Here is a 14,391-nt window from a genome sequence, read left to right as displayed (position 1 = left end):
TTCTTATTTTTCTTCTATGACTCCAATGTTGTTTTTAAAATAAAAAAGATAGATTTCATTTGCATTAAAAGAGATCCAGAGAATGCTTAGGCCTGCAGCCAGTGGCTCTTGGTGGGTCTGGTTCTCTGGATGAACACGTAGTAACGAATTTATTATTGCAGGAAATCCACTTCCCACCTTTGTTTCAGAAGCATAAATGTTCTTTATTGTACTGTGTTGGGGTGCTGCAGTGGCTGTTCATGCTAACTTGTGCTTACTTGCAAATAAGTTTGTGTATGTTTTAGGCATCACCAGGCATTTGAAGATTCAACCCTGTCACTGAAAGAGAGATTTTATTTTAACCCTATTGTGAGCCTTTCAGGCCTTAGGTGCACAGAGGATTTACCTGGAGAAAGTTATGGGGAAGGAGCTGGCCCCAGCTCTGAGGGCTCCTGTTCTTGTAGGTTCCTCACCAGCCTCCGGGGTTATAGCCTGAATCCTGCCTGGCGTCCTAGAGAGGCATAAACACCTATAATGCCTCTCTAGTGGGCTCTTCTTAGACTCGGGGAAGATCTCATTTTATGATGCTTGAGGAGTCTCAGTTTTCCCTTGCTCTGTAAGGCTTGGAAATGTTTCCTATTACATCACAAATCCCCACTCTTCCTTAGTGGACTTTGATTCCTGAAGTAGCTTGCATGTGCCTGAAACCGTGGAATGTCGTCTCATGCGACAATTAGACAGAAAGACTAGCATTTGCTTACTCTTTGTGCATGTAATTGTGCTGCCAACCTTTCCTTAGAGTTGTATCTTGTTAATATATTGTCGGTTGGATTTTGGCATCATTCTCAGGTTTTGGCAGAATTGAAATAGTTATGAGCTAGCTTTCCCCATTCAAATAAGACTGCAGAAAAAGGAAGGAAAAAATGTGAGTAAATCAAAGAGCTTTTCCTTTTCTCTGATTTTGTTGACTGCAATTCCCATCTCTTGGTTCAGCTGTCTTTCTCATTAGTGGATCCTGATGAAATTATGGAAGAAATTGAAGAGCTCTTGATACTCCTATATAGACCAATGAAAACAAGTCATTCGTAGGTGGTTTCTCAACACAGATTGCCGGATCCTTTAAAATCTGTGGTTCTCTTGCTCAGAGAGGAAACTGAGATCATCCTTCTCATTGTCATCAAGATACAGCAGGCAGAGGGTGCCGCCCACTCATCTGGGTGCTTTGACTGAAGTCCCAGAGGCCCTGCAGCCTCAGCACACTTGCAGACCTGCAAGGTTTCTCAGGGTTATTTCCTGGTAGAACATATTTCTCTTTCCAAGGCATTTCTTTGACTTATTCATAAATTTAACAGGTATCAACTGACTTGTGTCTGTGGCTTGGCCTTGTACAGGAGTTAGAGTCAAAAGTCAAGCCTGTGCTGCCCTCATGGAAGTCAAAGTCCAATGTAGGAGCTGGAAGAGTCAAGGGTGGTACCCTCATACTCCTTTTTTTGGATGGAGATGTTTTGCAAAAACAGCTCCTTTCAACACGTGCCCTGCCCAGAGAGTACCTGCACCATCTCATGTCAGTCCTAGACAGGTAGCCTCTTTGTTACATCTTCTGTCTTCTCCCTCCATAACTCATCACCACTCTGGATGCAAGGGAGGTGAGACAAAGCAGGAGAAGAGAAGCCCCCTCCCTTCTCCCACAGCGTGTCCAGAGGGGTAAGAGAGATTCTGGGTATGCAGGTTGTTAATCCAGGATGGCTTATTTAAACAGTAAACAAGAACATACACAAAACAAACAAAATGAAAACTTCATTGGACTTCTGTTGAAAATCCAGGAGACTATTATGTCTCAGGAGCCCACATTTCTATGGGGTGACCCCTGGCTGGAGCTGTCACCCCCTTAGACAGAGCAGTTGCTCCTCCTGTCACTGCAGCCTACTCTGCTGCTCTGGGTTCTGTCTTGAGCTGGATTGTGTGTGCTCATAATACGTATGTTCAACTTCTCACCTTCGGGACATCAGAATGTAACTGTGTGTGGAGATAGGGTCTTTAGAGCAGTCATAATTTAGTAAAAATGAGGTTGTTATGGCAGGTCCTAATCCAATCTGACTGATGTCTTTATAAGAAGCGGAGATTAGGACCAGACACGGTGGCTCACACCTGTAACCCCAGCAGTTTGGGAGGCTGAGGCCAGTGAATCGATCACCTGAGGTCAGGAGTTTGAGACCAGCCTGGCCAACATGGTGAAACCCCATCTCTACTAAAAATCCAAAAAAAAAAAAAAAAAGCTGGGTGTGATGGCAGGTGCCTGTAAACTCCGGAGGCTGAGGCAGGAGAATCACTTGAACCTCGGAGGCGGAGGTTGTAGTGAGCCGAGATCGCACCACTGCACTCCAGCCCAGACAACAGAGTGAGACTCCATCTCAAAAAAAAAAAAAAAAGAAAGAAAAGAAAAAGAAAGAAAGAAAAGAAAAAGAAAAAAAGAAGGAAAAGGAGATTAGGGCACAGACACCGAGTAGGCTATGTGAGGACACAGGGAGAAGACGGCCACCTACAAGCCAAGGAGAGAGGCCTCAGAAGAAAGCCACCCTGCAGACACCTTGACCTCAGATCTTCCAGCCTCCAGAACTGTGAGGAAATGCATTTATGCTGTTTAAGCCACCCAGTCTGTGGGGCTTTGTTACGGCACTTTGAGCAAATTAATGTGAATTTCCATGCCTCTTCCTTTTGACCCATGTATCTGATCTTCCTGGTGATTGTAGGCCATTTGAATGTGTGCTCTTTGATTTGAACTCAGTTTTCATTGGTTTAATATACAAAGTTGTGCAATACGCAAGCGTAGTAGGGCCTCCTAAAAAAGGTCCATATGCTAATCCCTGGAGCTGGTGAACATGTTACTTTGTACAAAGGGACTTTGCAGATGTGATTCAGTGCCTTGAATTGGGAGATTACCCAAAATTATCTGTGTGAGTCCCGTGTAATCATGTTTTCTAATAAGGAGAAGGATTGAGGGTCAGAGTCAGAGGAGAGGTGACCACAACAGCAGAGGTTGGAGTGTCAGGATTGCTGGCAGAGGGACCTAAGGAAAGGACTGCAGGTGGCCTCTGGAAACTGGAAAAGACAGCTAGGAGTAGGCTGTCCCCTGGAGCCTCCGACAGGAACACAGAGCCAGGAGTAGATGTTCCTCTGAAGCCTGCAACAGGAACACGGCCCTGCTGATAGCTTCATTTCAGCCACACAGACCAATTTCTAGACTCTGACCTCTAAAAGTATAAGACAGCAAACTGATAATGTTTTAAGCCACCTTGCTTATTTATTTGTGAACATGGGCATCACTGACTCGTCCCATTTGGATGTACACTGCACAAGGCAGGAATCTTGCCTATCTTGATTCACGCTGTGTCTGTGGCACCTAGAATGGTGCCTGGCACACACAATTACAAAAACAAAACGAAACAAACACAAAATGTTCAGTAAAGTCCTGCTAAGCAGATTATTCATCCATATTCCCCAGCCATGGTGTAGAGTTGACACCTCCATCAAGCCATTCTGCTCACTGGGAAAACCCCATGACTTGCACCTTTGCCTGAGGTTGGATGCAGAACCCTGTGGGTAGGAAAATAGACTGATGCTGTTGAGTGAATAATAATTAACTGAGTTCCATGTTTATTCATTTACAACACAGTAGGCTCTAAGTTAAGCATCTCTGTTATTTTGTCTCATTTACTTCTCAGGACAGTCCTACAATATAGGGACTTTGATCATCTCCAGTGTGCCTAGGAGACAGGCTCACTAGTGAGGAGTGATGCAGCCCAGGAATCACAGTGGTGAGTAATATTCAAAGTGCAAGACGTTGCCTGCATGTGGTCTGTGTGCATCTCCATGACCGTGTTGTATATGGCAGCTGCTGCGGGTTAGAAACCCCCTAGTGGTTTCGGAGTCCCAAGAGCTGAGTTTAATGTTCTACATCACTGCTGTGATACAGAATCTGATTGCATTTTTAATGGTTGGCCCCTCCCTTTCAAGCCCCACCCCTCACCTGCTCCGGTAAGAAAATCCAGCATCACCTCCCTCAGCACTGTAGGGAGTTGAGCCATGCACACCAGGACCTGTGCACTGGAGCCCACCCGGCCCGCCTCCCATTAGCAATCAGAGGCAAGGCTGCCCTCCCTCTATCCCCCACCCTCTGCCCCACTCAAGCCATGGGCTCCATTGGTACCAGGAACAATCCTGCTGTCCCCCAAAAGTCCCATTTTGTGACTAATAAACCATTACATACATTTTAGGTGCATTTTTGGATCAACAATCTCAACACTGGTCTCAGTATCCTAACCCATGTGGGGAGCAACTGGGGACAGGTAGGTCTGCCCTCCACCAGAAAACCACAAATCAACTACTTAATATCTGAGTTACCTTGCAACGAGTGTCACTAACCCACACCTTACTTTTCTGGATTGTAAAATGGTGAGAATGAAATTCCCTACCATAGAAGCTCCCAGGGAAAAACCCTCTTTGAAGCATTGCATGTAGGGTATATGGGGTATGTATTAGTTATGCTAATAGTGATGGCAGAGAAGAAACTCGTATTTAGAATTTTATTTTTTTACTCCGTAAAGCCATGGGAAACAGATGAGAATGATTTGGGCTCTTGCCAAATTAGGTTGAAAAAGAACTAACTGTCCTGACATGTCATCATGGCTATGGTTATTTAGGTCCAGTCCTCACTGAAGGACTGATGAGTTAGGCTGAACCTCCTTGAGGGCAGAAAATCTACATAAATTACTTGGAATTATTCTGCACAAGAGACTTGTTTCTTCTCTTCTATTGATTGATTTAAGCATTTATGTCAAGATGTCTCATGAATATTTTCTTTGTACTTTGGGTTACCCAAAAATATTTTATTTATTTTGTTGCATGAATTTGTCTAGCATTGGCCGCCGAGAGCTCTTTCAGTCTGTACCTTTGCATACCCCCAACAATGATTTTTTTTCTTTTGAGGACTTTCTTACTTTCTCACACAAGATGCTCCAGCCTCATTTTGTGTGTTCTCTGTCTCAGTTCTAGAATCAGTCATTTTCCCAGGAAACTGGGGTTCTTTTCATGGGAGAATGGTATTAGAAATCAACATCTGGATTCCAGGTGGGCTTGCTTCTAAATAGGTAGACCTTCTTTTTCTGTACTGGAGTTACATCACACACGCATTGCATCAGTTATGTGTGTGTGTTTGAGAAAGAGAAAGAGAGAGAGAGATCAGACAGTGCTGGGTATTGCTCTACTAAAGCAGCTCATGTGAGATGTACAGCAAATGCTTCCTCAACTTGTCAAGCCATTATCAAATAACTCTTACATATTAGTTTTCTATGCTGCCTAAAATCTTACCATAAATTTAGAGGCTTACAATTTATAAGCTCATGGTTCTGGGGGCCAGAAGTCCAGGCACACATGACCAGGTTCTCTGTTGAGTCTCACAAGGCTGACATCTTGATAGGTGTTGACGTGATGAGGCTCTTTTAATCTTTTTTTTTTTTAATTTTAAGTTTTTTCCGTCATCCCTGTGTCTCTGGTAATGGTACAGGACTTACGTCTATATATTATGTGACAGCTTAGACAGTGCCGAGGATTGTCTTTGCCTTGATGAGAAAGCATCTACCTCCTGGGCTTTCTTGCAGTCATTTCTTGCCCATTTTTCTTATGAAAAATATTTGGCTGCTCCAGTCACTGCACTTGATGAGATTAAAGTCTGTAGCTGTCTCAGGTGCAACTAACTAAAAACACATCATGACATCTTTCTCCAAAGCCATTTTTAGAACAAATTATTGAAGCCTTGGCACCCCTCCATGACATTCCCTTGGAAAGACAGCAGGACTCTGTTCCTGTCCTGGGACATGCCAGGTGAAGGCTGAGGATTGTTGAGGGAAGATAGATGGCTGAAAGCGGGGCCCTTCTCACCGACACACACTCCATATTTCTGTGTCTTATTTCCCTTTTAACTGCCCTTCCTTTGTGAAGCAATAAATACCCCCTGGTCTTATTGGAATGAGAGAAGGATAACCTCATGGGTTTTAGTGCCACAAAATGCATTAGTCGTCATGTCAAAATGAAATCCCTTATAATGAGCAGAGAAAAACAAGGAAGTGAATATTGGTGTGATGTATAGGCAAGGGAGATTTTTGTATCATACAAGCTAAAGAATAAACCATAAAAAATAACTTAGCTACAAAACAGTTTAAAATATCTGTTTATCACATTAGACCAAAATCAAAACTAAAATGTAAATGACATGTTGGGGAAACTATTTTCAAACTTTCTAACAAAGAATGAGTATGTTTAAGGAAATTTATAAATTAATCAAGGTAAAAGCAAATGCATCAAGTAAATAGATAAAGGACATTAATAGGCAAGTCAAAATGGAAAAAGTAAGGCAGTCAACATTTGAGAAAAAATACTCAGCTTCATTAGTTCTGTAATGAATATAAAATAGGAATGAGGAATAGTTACTGTTTTGTTGCTCAAACTGGAAAGTGGCTTTTAATACAACTCTCCTTTCTTCAAGTCGTGTTGAATTGGTCACTTTATGAGTAGTACTGTGTATGAATATCACTTTTCTTAAGGACACATTGGGAACTAGAATTGAAAGGCTTGTGAGTGAATATGCCATCTGACTCAGGAACTTCAGTGCTGGACACTTACTTGAAGCAAATTATCAGAGCTCCACAACAAGGATAGAGGCTACCAGGGAGATAGTGAGTTCCCATTTCAGAAAATGTGCAAGCGTGAGGGATGATTGATGAGGCTATTGATGATACCGGGAGAGGGTTGGGTTAGATGAATCAATAGTAAGGTCATTCCAAGTTTCAAATGTTATGACTCAACCACTCTCTCATCAAAACAAAAGTGTTTGGAAGAACATAAAGATATGGAAAGCTTTACATTATTATTATAATCAAAATAGCAGCAACACACTTGCTATGTGCCAGATGTTGTTTGAAGCACTTCAAAGGTATTTGCTTATGTAAGTTTTACGGCACCATGAGAGGTGGGTATTAACATCCTTATTTTATAGATAAGCAAAGTAAGTTACAGAGAAATAAAGTCACATTCATCAGGCCACGCGCGAAATAAATAGAAAAGCCAAGGTGTCAGTCCAGACAGTTGCTCTGTGCCACACACAATCTTAGGTCTTATGCCAGCCTGCCTCCTATTTGTTAGTTCTGCTGTAATTCAAGGTCTGAATAATTGTTTTTTCTTCAAAATAGGATCTGGAAAGTCACCAGGTCTGTACCACACTTTACAGTGTATAAAACACTTTCACCCAGAGTTATCTTATTTGATGCTTTCAGTAAGACATTGGAGTTGTCCCAGGATAAGAACGTCTCCATACTAGGGGAAAATGAAGTTCCAAGGAGTCATGATTTGTCTTTCTTTAGTTCACAGTGAGGTAGAGGAGATGCTCTCTTGTTAAAACCTTCTGTGTCACCCAATGGCATACAGGGTGATCAGTACATTTGCTTTATTCACGTTGAGGCTGGTGCTTCCAACAAGGGAACCGTAGGGCATTCAAAGCCTGGACTTGGACCTACATGAGCTGTTTATCCATGGGCCTTTTAAAATCGTACCTGCAACACTTCTCAGCCACAAAGGTGACATAAATACTTGTGTTTGCTTCTCATCCACACAAACCTGCACTATCCTTCTCAATTTCCGGAAAGTAAGGCTCTGCATGCTTGCTTCAGTTGTCTGTCGTAATGTAACAAACCACCTCTAACCATAGTAATGTGAAAGAACAACCATTTTAGTTCCTCATGATTCTTTGGGTGAGAATTTGCTCAGGGGAGAGGGGATATGGACCATCTTTGAGCCATAATAATGGGAGCCGTGGTTGTAATCATACAAAGGACTGGGATGACTCAGCTGGTTTCATGTCTGGGGTCTCAATTTGCCCTGTCCACTGGGTTCCTCGGTTGGCCACCATGTGGCCTCCCCACCGGGCTAGCTTAGGCTTCCTCCCTGCATGGCAGCCTCAGTGTGAGTTGACTTCTTACCTAGTGGCTGACTTCTCCTCCAGAAGAACCAGAAGCTGTAGGTATCAGAAAAGCTGGCTTGGAGCTGGTACAGTCTCCCTCCTATTGTATTCTACAGTCATGGCACGTTCCAGGCCAGCCAGACTCTAGGAAAGAGAAAGACACTGTGTGTTTATAAGTGGAAGAAATGTCATGAATATCAAAGCCCTGAAAAATAGATTTTTCATTAAAACTTTCATATGTGCAAGTAACAGACATTTGAAAAATTGCAAAATGTAAACAGCTGAAACTATTTTTTTCTCTCTTATGCCATTCCTGTTTGTCCTTCTAAATAGCAACTATATCTACACGCCCACATATATTTAGATTTTTCCTCTTTCACACAAATTGGAACCAATCGTATCTGTTCTTCCACACTTTCCTTTTCTTCTATTACCATAGTATTTCAGAATGCACACACATGTAACTACTCATACTGATACAGGTGATCCTTGACCAATGCAGGGATCAGAAGCACCAACTCCCCACATGGCAGTAAATCTGCACGTAATTTTCAACTCTTTCAAAACCTAGCTACCAACAGCCTTCTGTTGACCGACAGCCTTACTGATAACATCAACAGTTGATTAACACATAAATAGACTGGTATATATGTATATTTTATGCATTCATGACATACCTAACTTTTTCTTATTTTGTTTTGCTATTTATTGGTGACATGGTTTGTGAGGTTTCCAGATTGCTGAAAATCTCCAAATCATTTTGTAATATATTTATTTAAAAAAACTCACTTGTAAGTGGACCTGCACAGGGCATAGCCGTGTGTTGTCTTAAGGTCACCTTTGTCTATGTAAATATAATTTTATAACATACAAATACACATACATATATAAACGTATGTACCCATAAATACACACATGTATAAATATATTTGCTTATGTAAACACAATTGTTAGGACACACACAAAAAGGAAACAATTGTTTGGGCAAGGAACTAAGGGGCCAAATGACAGGAGTGGTAGAACAACGTTCATTGTACATCCTTTTCAACATGTTAACTTTGAGCCTTGTCGTATATTAATACATATATTTTCATATTTATCAGCATTTTAAGTATAAAATATAGCTCAGAAACATTTTCTGGTAAGCTTTGGGAAGTGGCTTTTTAACTGCTGAATAATATGTCATTTAATGGGTACACCGTCATTGACCAAACTGTCTCCTCACATCCTTAACAGCAACATTAAAATTTTTTTATTACCGAATGTGTCTTATGGACCAACTCCTAAGTCACTAAATATAATTTAGAGGAAGAAATCTATTTGTATACATTATTGATATAAGTATGTATTTGTTTGTGTATGAATAATGTAGCTCCTGGCCAACAGTATCAAACATTTTTAACATCAAATCAATGTTTATGGACCTGTCAGGTGATACAGCGTAATGGCAATGACAGAAGAGCCAGATCATTTTTTAATATAATCCCAGGTCTCTTTGAAAATTGAAAACACTTTTTCAATTAAAGAGTTGTCAGCAGGTCTTGTGGCTTGGCTGGAATGAAAGTACTCAGTTGTAAATTTATTTTAAACTCCTGCCAAAAGCATATGAACTGAGATAATTAAATAGGCTAACAGGAAACTGTAATCCCAAACAAGGCAGTGGGATGCAGGCGCAAGACCACCTGATGTGCCTAAGGCTCCCCTCTCTATTTAGGCACAGACAGGTGGAAGAGAATTAGAATTGAGCGCCCAGGAAAGAACCCTTGGGAAGGGTTTTATCTTGTTTTGTTTCTTCTGTTGTCCAATAAGTAGGTATCTGCTGTTTATGGCTTCTTTTCCTTTCCTTTTCAGATCACACCACCATAATGTTCTACTAAGAATGTCTTTCCTCCTCTAAGCAGTGCCTGTAAATAGTGGGTGATTCTTCGCCACCTCCCTGCTTCGGGAGTGAGCTTGTGACAGACCTGGCCAGTCAGCAAATTCTCTCCTGCTGATAAGACCGATTAGGTCAGAGATGGGCACGTGCCCTAAGTTTACCCAGTGAGGCTCAGCAGGAGCCTTCTGTTGGGATTGTTGGGAAGAATGTGGCACCTCTCTATTGGGGTGGTGGAGCTGTGTCAGTGAAGATACGCAGCTCCTAAACATCACCGATGGAGAGGGTTTGCTTGAGAATGAAGCCCATACAAGGAAAGACACATTGAGAGAGGAGACAAGCTTGCTGATAGTCTAATCAAAGAACCAAGGGATGCGCTAACCCTAGTCTTCCCAGTGACAACAGATTCATTCTGATTAATTCATTAATCAACTGTGAGCTGATTAATAGTTGATTAATTACCACGTTTTGCTGAAGGCATTCTAGTGGTGTTCCTGCTATTTTTAACCAGAGTCCTGTTGGATACAGTATACACAATTGTGAGCCCTCATCTTCTCTGTCTACCTCTAGGTACAGAACAGAGGGCAAGGAGGCAATGGGGCTGAGCCCCATCCCTGTGTGTACTGTTTTTGCCTTACTGCAGATAGCACTGCCTCGTTCTGGTCTGTGGCTTTTGTCTCTGGAGACGGAATCCTTGGCCCCCAACAGTATCTATATCCTAATCCTTGGGACCTGTCTCCTGGCACAGGAGACTTTGCAGGTGTGCTGAAGGTAAGGATTTCGAGATGGGGAAATTATTATGGATTATCCAAGCAAGTGCTAAATATAATCAAAATAGGGAGACAGGAGGATGAGAAACAAGACACATATATGACAGTGGATGCAGAGGTGAAAGGAAGGGAGAGGGAGAAAGAAGAAGAGAGGGAGACATTTGACTCTGTTGGCCTTGAAGATGGAGGAAGTTACTCTGAGCCAAGGAGTGAAGATAGCCTCTAGAAGCCGGAAGAGGCAAGAAAAGGATTTCTCTCCTGGAGCCCTGGCAGGGATGCTGCCCTGCTGACACCTTCATTTTGAGAATTATGACCTCCAGCATGATAGAGCAATAAATGTGTTTTAAGCCACTGTGGTTGTGGTCACTTGTATAGCAGTGATAAACTAATATCATCTCCTAATCATTCTTTCTGGGCCATCTGTGTCTCCCTTTACATTACTCTCCTCTCTGCCACAAAATCCTTTCTAAGACAGAGCTCAGGTCATGTCACACCCAGCTCAATGTTCCCCCAATGCATATGGAATAAGATTGGCCTACTGGCCTGGCATTTCACGATCTTTACCATCAGTTCCAACTCAGCTTCCCCCTCTTGCCTTCCTTCAGTCTCTCCTGTATACTGTGTCTCTGAAAGCTGCAGCATCTCAGTATTTCCTGAGCAACCCTCGTCATTGTTTCCATGATTGTTTCCTCCAGTCTGTGCATCTATTCTCTCTCCTTGCATCTCTAAATCTGTGTTGTCTTTCAGGGCCTGACTTTCATGGCACTGCATGCATGAATCTTTTCCCAATATTCCTCTCTAGTGAAAAAAAATTTTTCAATAATTTTGTGTCTCTCTTGCCATTCTTTTTGACTTTTATCTTCTGTTGCTGTAATTTATATATGTCAGCTTTCTTTCCTGTTACATAGGAGCCGGGTCTTTTGTATTATTTCTCAGAATGCCTAGCAAATACTATGTGTTAAGTATGTGTTTCTGGAATCTGCTTGTTCATCAGAGTTTCGTAAGGCACTGAAATATAGGTCAGATGCCCCCATGAGCCAGGAAGGTGACACAGAACAATGAATGAAGTGAACTTGTGAGCTTGTGGGAGACAATACTGAGTGGTGACTACTGGTCAACTGGAAAGCCAGGGTCCCTTCCAAGAGGAGCAGCTGCTTCTGTGCTCTATTCGAGACACACGACACTGTTGGTACCATTTTTAACGGTTCAGTGAAAGTCTAGCATCCAGAATTCTAAGCAAAACGTTCTTGTGGCTAGAGCAGCCTAGCCTGTGGAATGCTTTGAGTGACTTATTCCCCTGTGGAGATCCATGAATGCGTGGATTCATGAATGAATGGGAGCTTGGCTGGCCTTTTAAAACCACATCTCTCAGTTTGGACAGCACAGCTCTTCCAGGTGGCACCTTGAGATTTGTATTTGCAGGCAACTTGGGATGACTCATCTTGAAATGACCTCAGTTGTCATTTATCACAGCCAGAAGTTTAAATAGATACCTAATTGCACTGATGGTGATTATGATTCCTGGATAAAATATTTGGATGTCCTTACAAGCAAAAAACAAAATAAAAAACAAACTTTTTTTTTTTTTTTTTTTGCTGTTCTTTATTTGGGACACAGTTTTGGAAAAAGCATGGAAGGTTCCTGTAGATGAGAGGGGCAGTGTGGGTGGGTGAATTTGTAGGCTCAAAACCCATTCTTCTGTCATCAGAATATTATCAGAACTTGACCATCATCCAAGTAGAGAAACTACCAGGAGAAGATCAGAGGGATCAGCTCACAATTATCCAGCACCTATAAAATTCAAGACACTCTGTTTTCATATATTTGCTCTTATTTAATGGGTGTGCAAAGGAGCCCATTATTTTCAGTTTGAAATTATGCTCATGTAAACCTTCAGTTCTGATTTTAACAGTATGATCTTTGTAGAAGAAAGGAGTCTAATGATGTCGAGCCAAGCTATGGGTCAATTGTGTGTGTGTGTGTGTGTGTGTGTGTGTGTGTGTGTGTCCAGGCATTCATGCACTGGCAGAAAGAAAGAAGTAGAAAATAGAAGTCTACAATAATAAACATTGTTTTCTCCATTGGTGAAACTATATCCACTTTTAATCTCACTCTGTTTAACTAAACAATGTTAATATTTTAAAATTTTATTTGGGAGCAATTCTGTGAACCAAAATCTAGATAAAAATGCAGAATGTCCCAAATCAAAAGAACTAGAATGTTCTGTAGAAGTGGAAACTGGTTTGAGTTAGTGAGACGTTGCTTTTTTCTTTTAACTAAAATGGTTGGAAGGGAAAATGGTGCAATAGATGAAGGTGTAGTCTTCCAAATGAGACACTCCTGGTTTTGCTTTTGACCTTGAACAAGGAGTTGGTATATTTTAGCTTCCATTTCTTTATCTATAAAATGGGATAATAATACTAATACATAATGTATAGGGTGATTCTGAAGATTAAGTGACATAAAGTGTTTAAAGTAGGTGCTCAAAATGTAGGTATTAAGACATATTACAATATTATTATAATGCATTGTGGAACAAAGTGAAAACAAGACATATTTTGGAAAAACATTGCTTTGTTTCTTTCCATATGCAAAAATACCATAAATCACTCACTGATTTATTTTGGGTTAAAGTAACTTTGATTTGGACATGTGAATGATGTAATCTATGCAGAGAAATGGAGCAAAAGCTCAAGAAAGCATCTGGATTGTTTTTTCTTGGTTTCTTTTTATTTTCTTTGTTTCCTAATCTTTGCCTCACCTGTTCTTAGAGTGAGAGCTGAGTTGTCAAAAGAAAGACAACAAAATTTCTAGAAGTCTAAATGTCTCCAGGCATTGTTCTGTAATAACAGTCATTGCTAAAAGTGGAGGTCTCCTGCAGTAGCAGTGTGGGCGGGTGTCATCAGAGAAGCCTTGCTAGGATTTCACACACAAAGCCACCCTGCTGCCAGGCAAAACCCCAGGCTGAGAGCAAGAGCAGAAGCCAGGTCTCCGCAGTATTGTTTTGTTTTGGTTGTTGGTCTTTTAAATTTTTTTCTTTTTTACCTGTCTAATTGGGAAAATAGTTTGGATTAATAAAAATATTCAAAAAGAAATGATGTACAAAAATCCTAATTGTACACTTTTGCCCAGATTCACTTATTGTTAATATTTTGCTCAATTTGATTCCTACGTGTCCTTCCTCTCCTCTTCCTTCCCTCCCTTTCCCCCAGTTTCCCTGTAATGATATAGGTTCATTTGTTTTAGCCTGCTTGAAATGTTGTTTTTCCCTTCATCATTCCTATAGATTTAATTTTACTTTGGAGTACATATAACATTAATTTTTGAGTACGTATGATGTTCTTTCTACCTCATTCTCTCCACTTCTCCTGGGTAATCAGCTCGTTTTCTGGTTTATTCTTTCTTGAGATGGTTAATTTTATGTGTCAACTTGACTGCGCTAAGGGATCCCCAGATAGCTGGTAAACATTATGCTGGGTACATGTGTGAAGATATTTCCAGAAAAAATTTGCATTTGAATCAGCAGACTAAGAAAAGTTGCCCTCATCAATGGGGGTGATATTATATAATCCACTGAGGGCCTAGATAGAACAAAACGATGGAGGAAGCATGAATTCAGTCTTTCTGAGTTGGAAGATCTTTGTTCTATTCTTGGACATTGGAACTCCTAGTATTAGTCCTTCGGACTCAGACAGAGTCTCTCACCAGCAGATACGTGTTGTACCTGCACCCTGACCTCCTTCTGCCTCCCAGCCCTT

General features: G+C 41.3%; 1 long non-coding RNA gene across 1 annotated transcript in view; it reads left to right on the top strand.

The window, feature by feature from the left end:
* LOC102120222 (uncharacterized) overlaps positions 1-10,985 on the top strand; it is a 45,763-nt gene extending 34,778 nt beyond the window's left edge. Inside the window, exons 3-5 of the long non-coding RNA XR_282348.5 lie at positions 3,702-3,794; positions 4,254-4,325; positions 9,842-10,985. This is a non-coding gene — a long non-coding RNA (uncharacterized lncRNA). The remainder of the gene's footprint in view (positions 1-3,701; positions 3,795-4,253; positions 4,326-9,841) is intronic.
* Positions 10,986-14,391: the final 3,406 nt, after the last annotated feature.

Source organism: Macaca fascicularis, chromosome 11, assembly GCF_037993035.2.
Source record: "Macaca fascicularis isolate 582-1 chromosome 11, T2T-MFA8v1.1".
Taxonomy (NCBI): domain Eukaryota; kingdom Metazoa; phylum Chordata; class Mammalia; order Primates; family Cercopithecidae; genus Macaca; species Macaca fascicularis.
The sequence above is the reverse complement of the archived record's forward strand: the minus strand, read 5'-3'. Positions and strand labels throughout refer to the sequence as shown.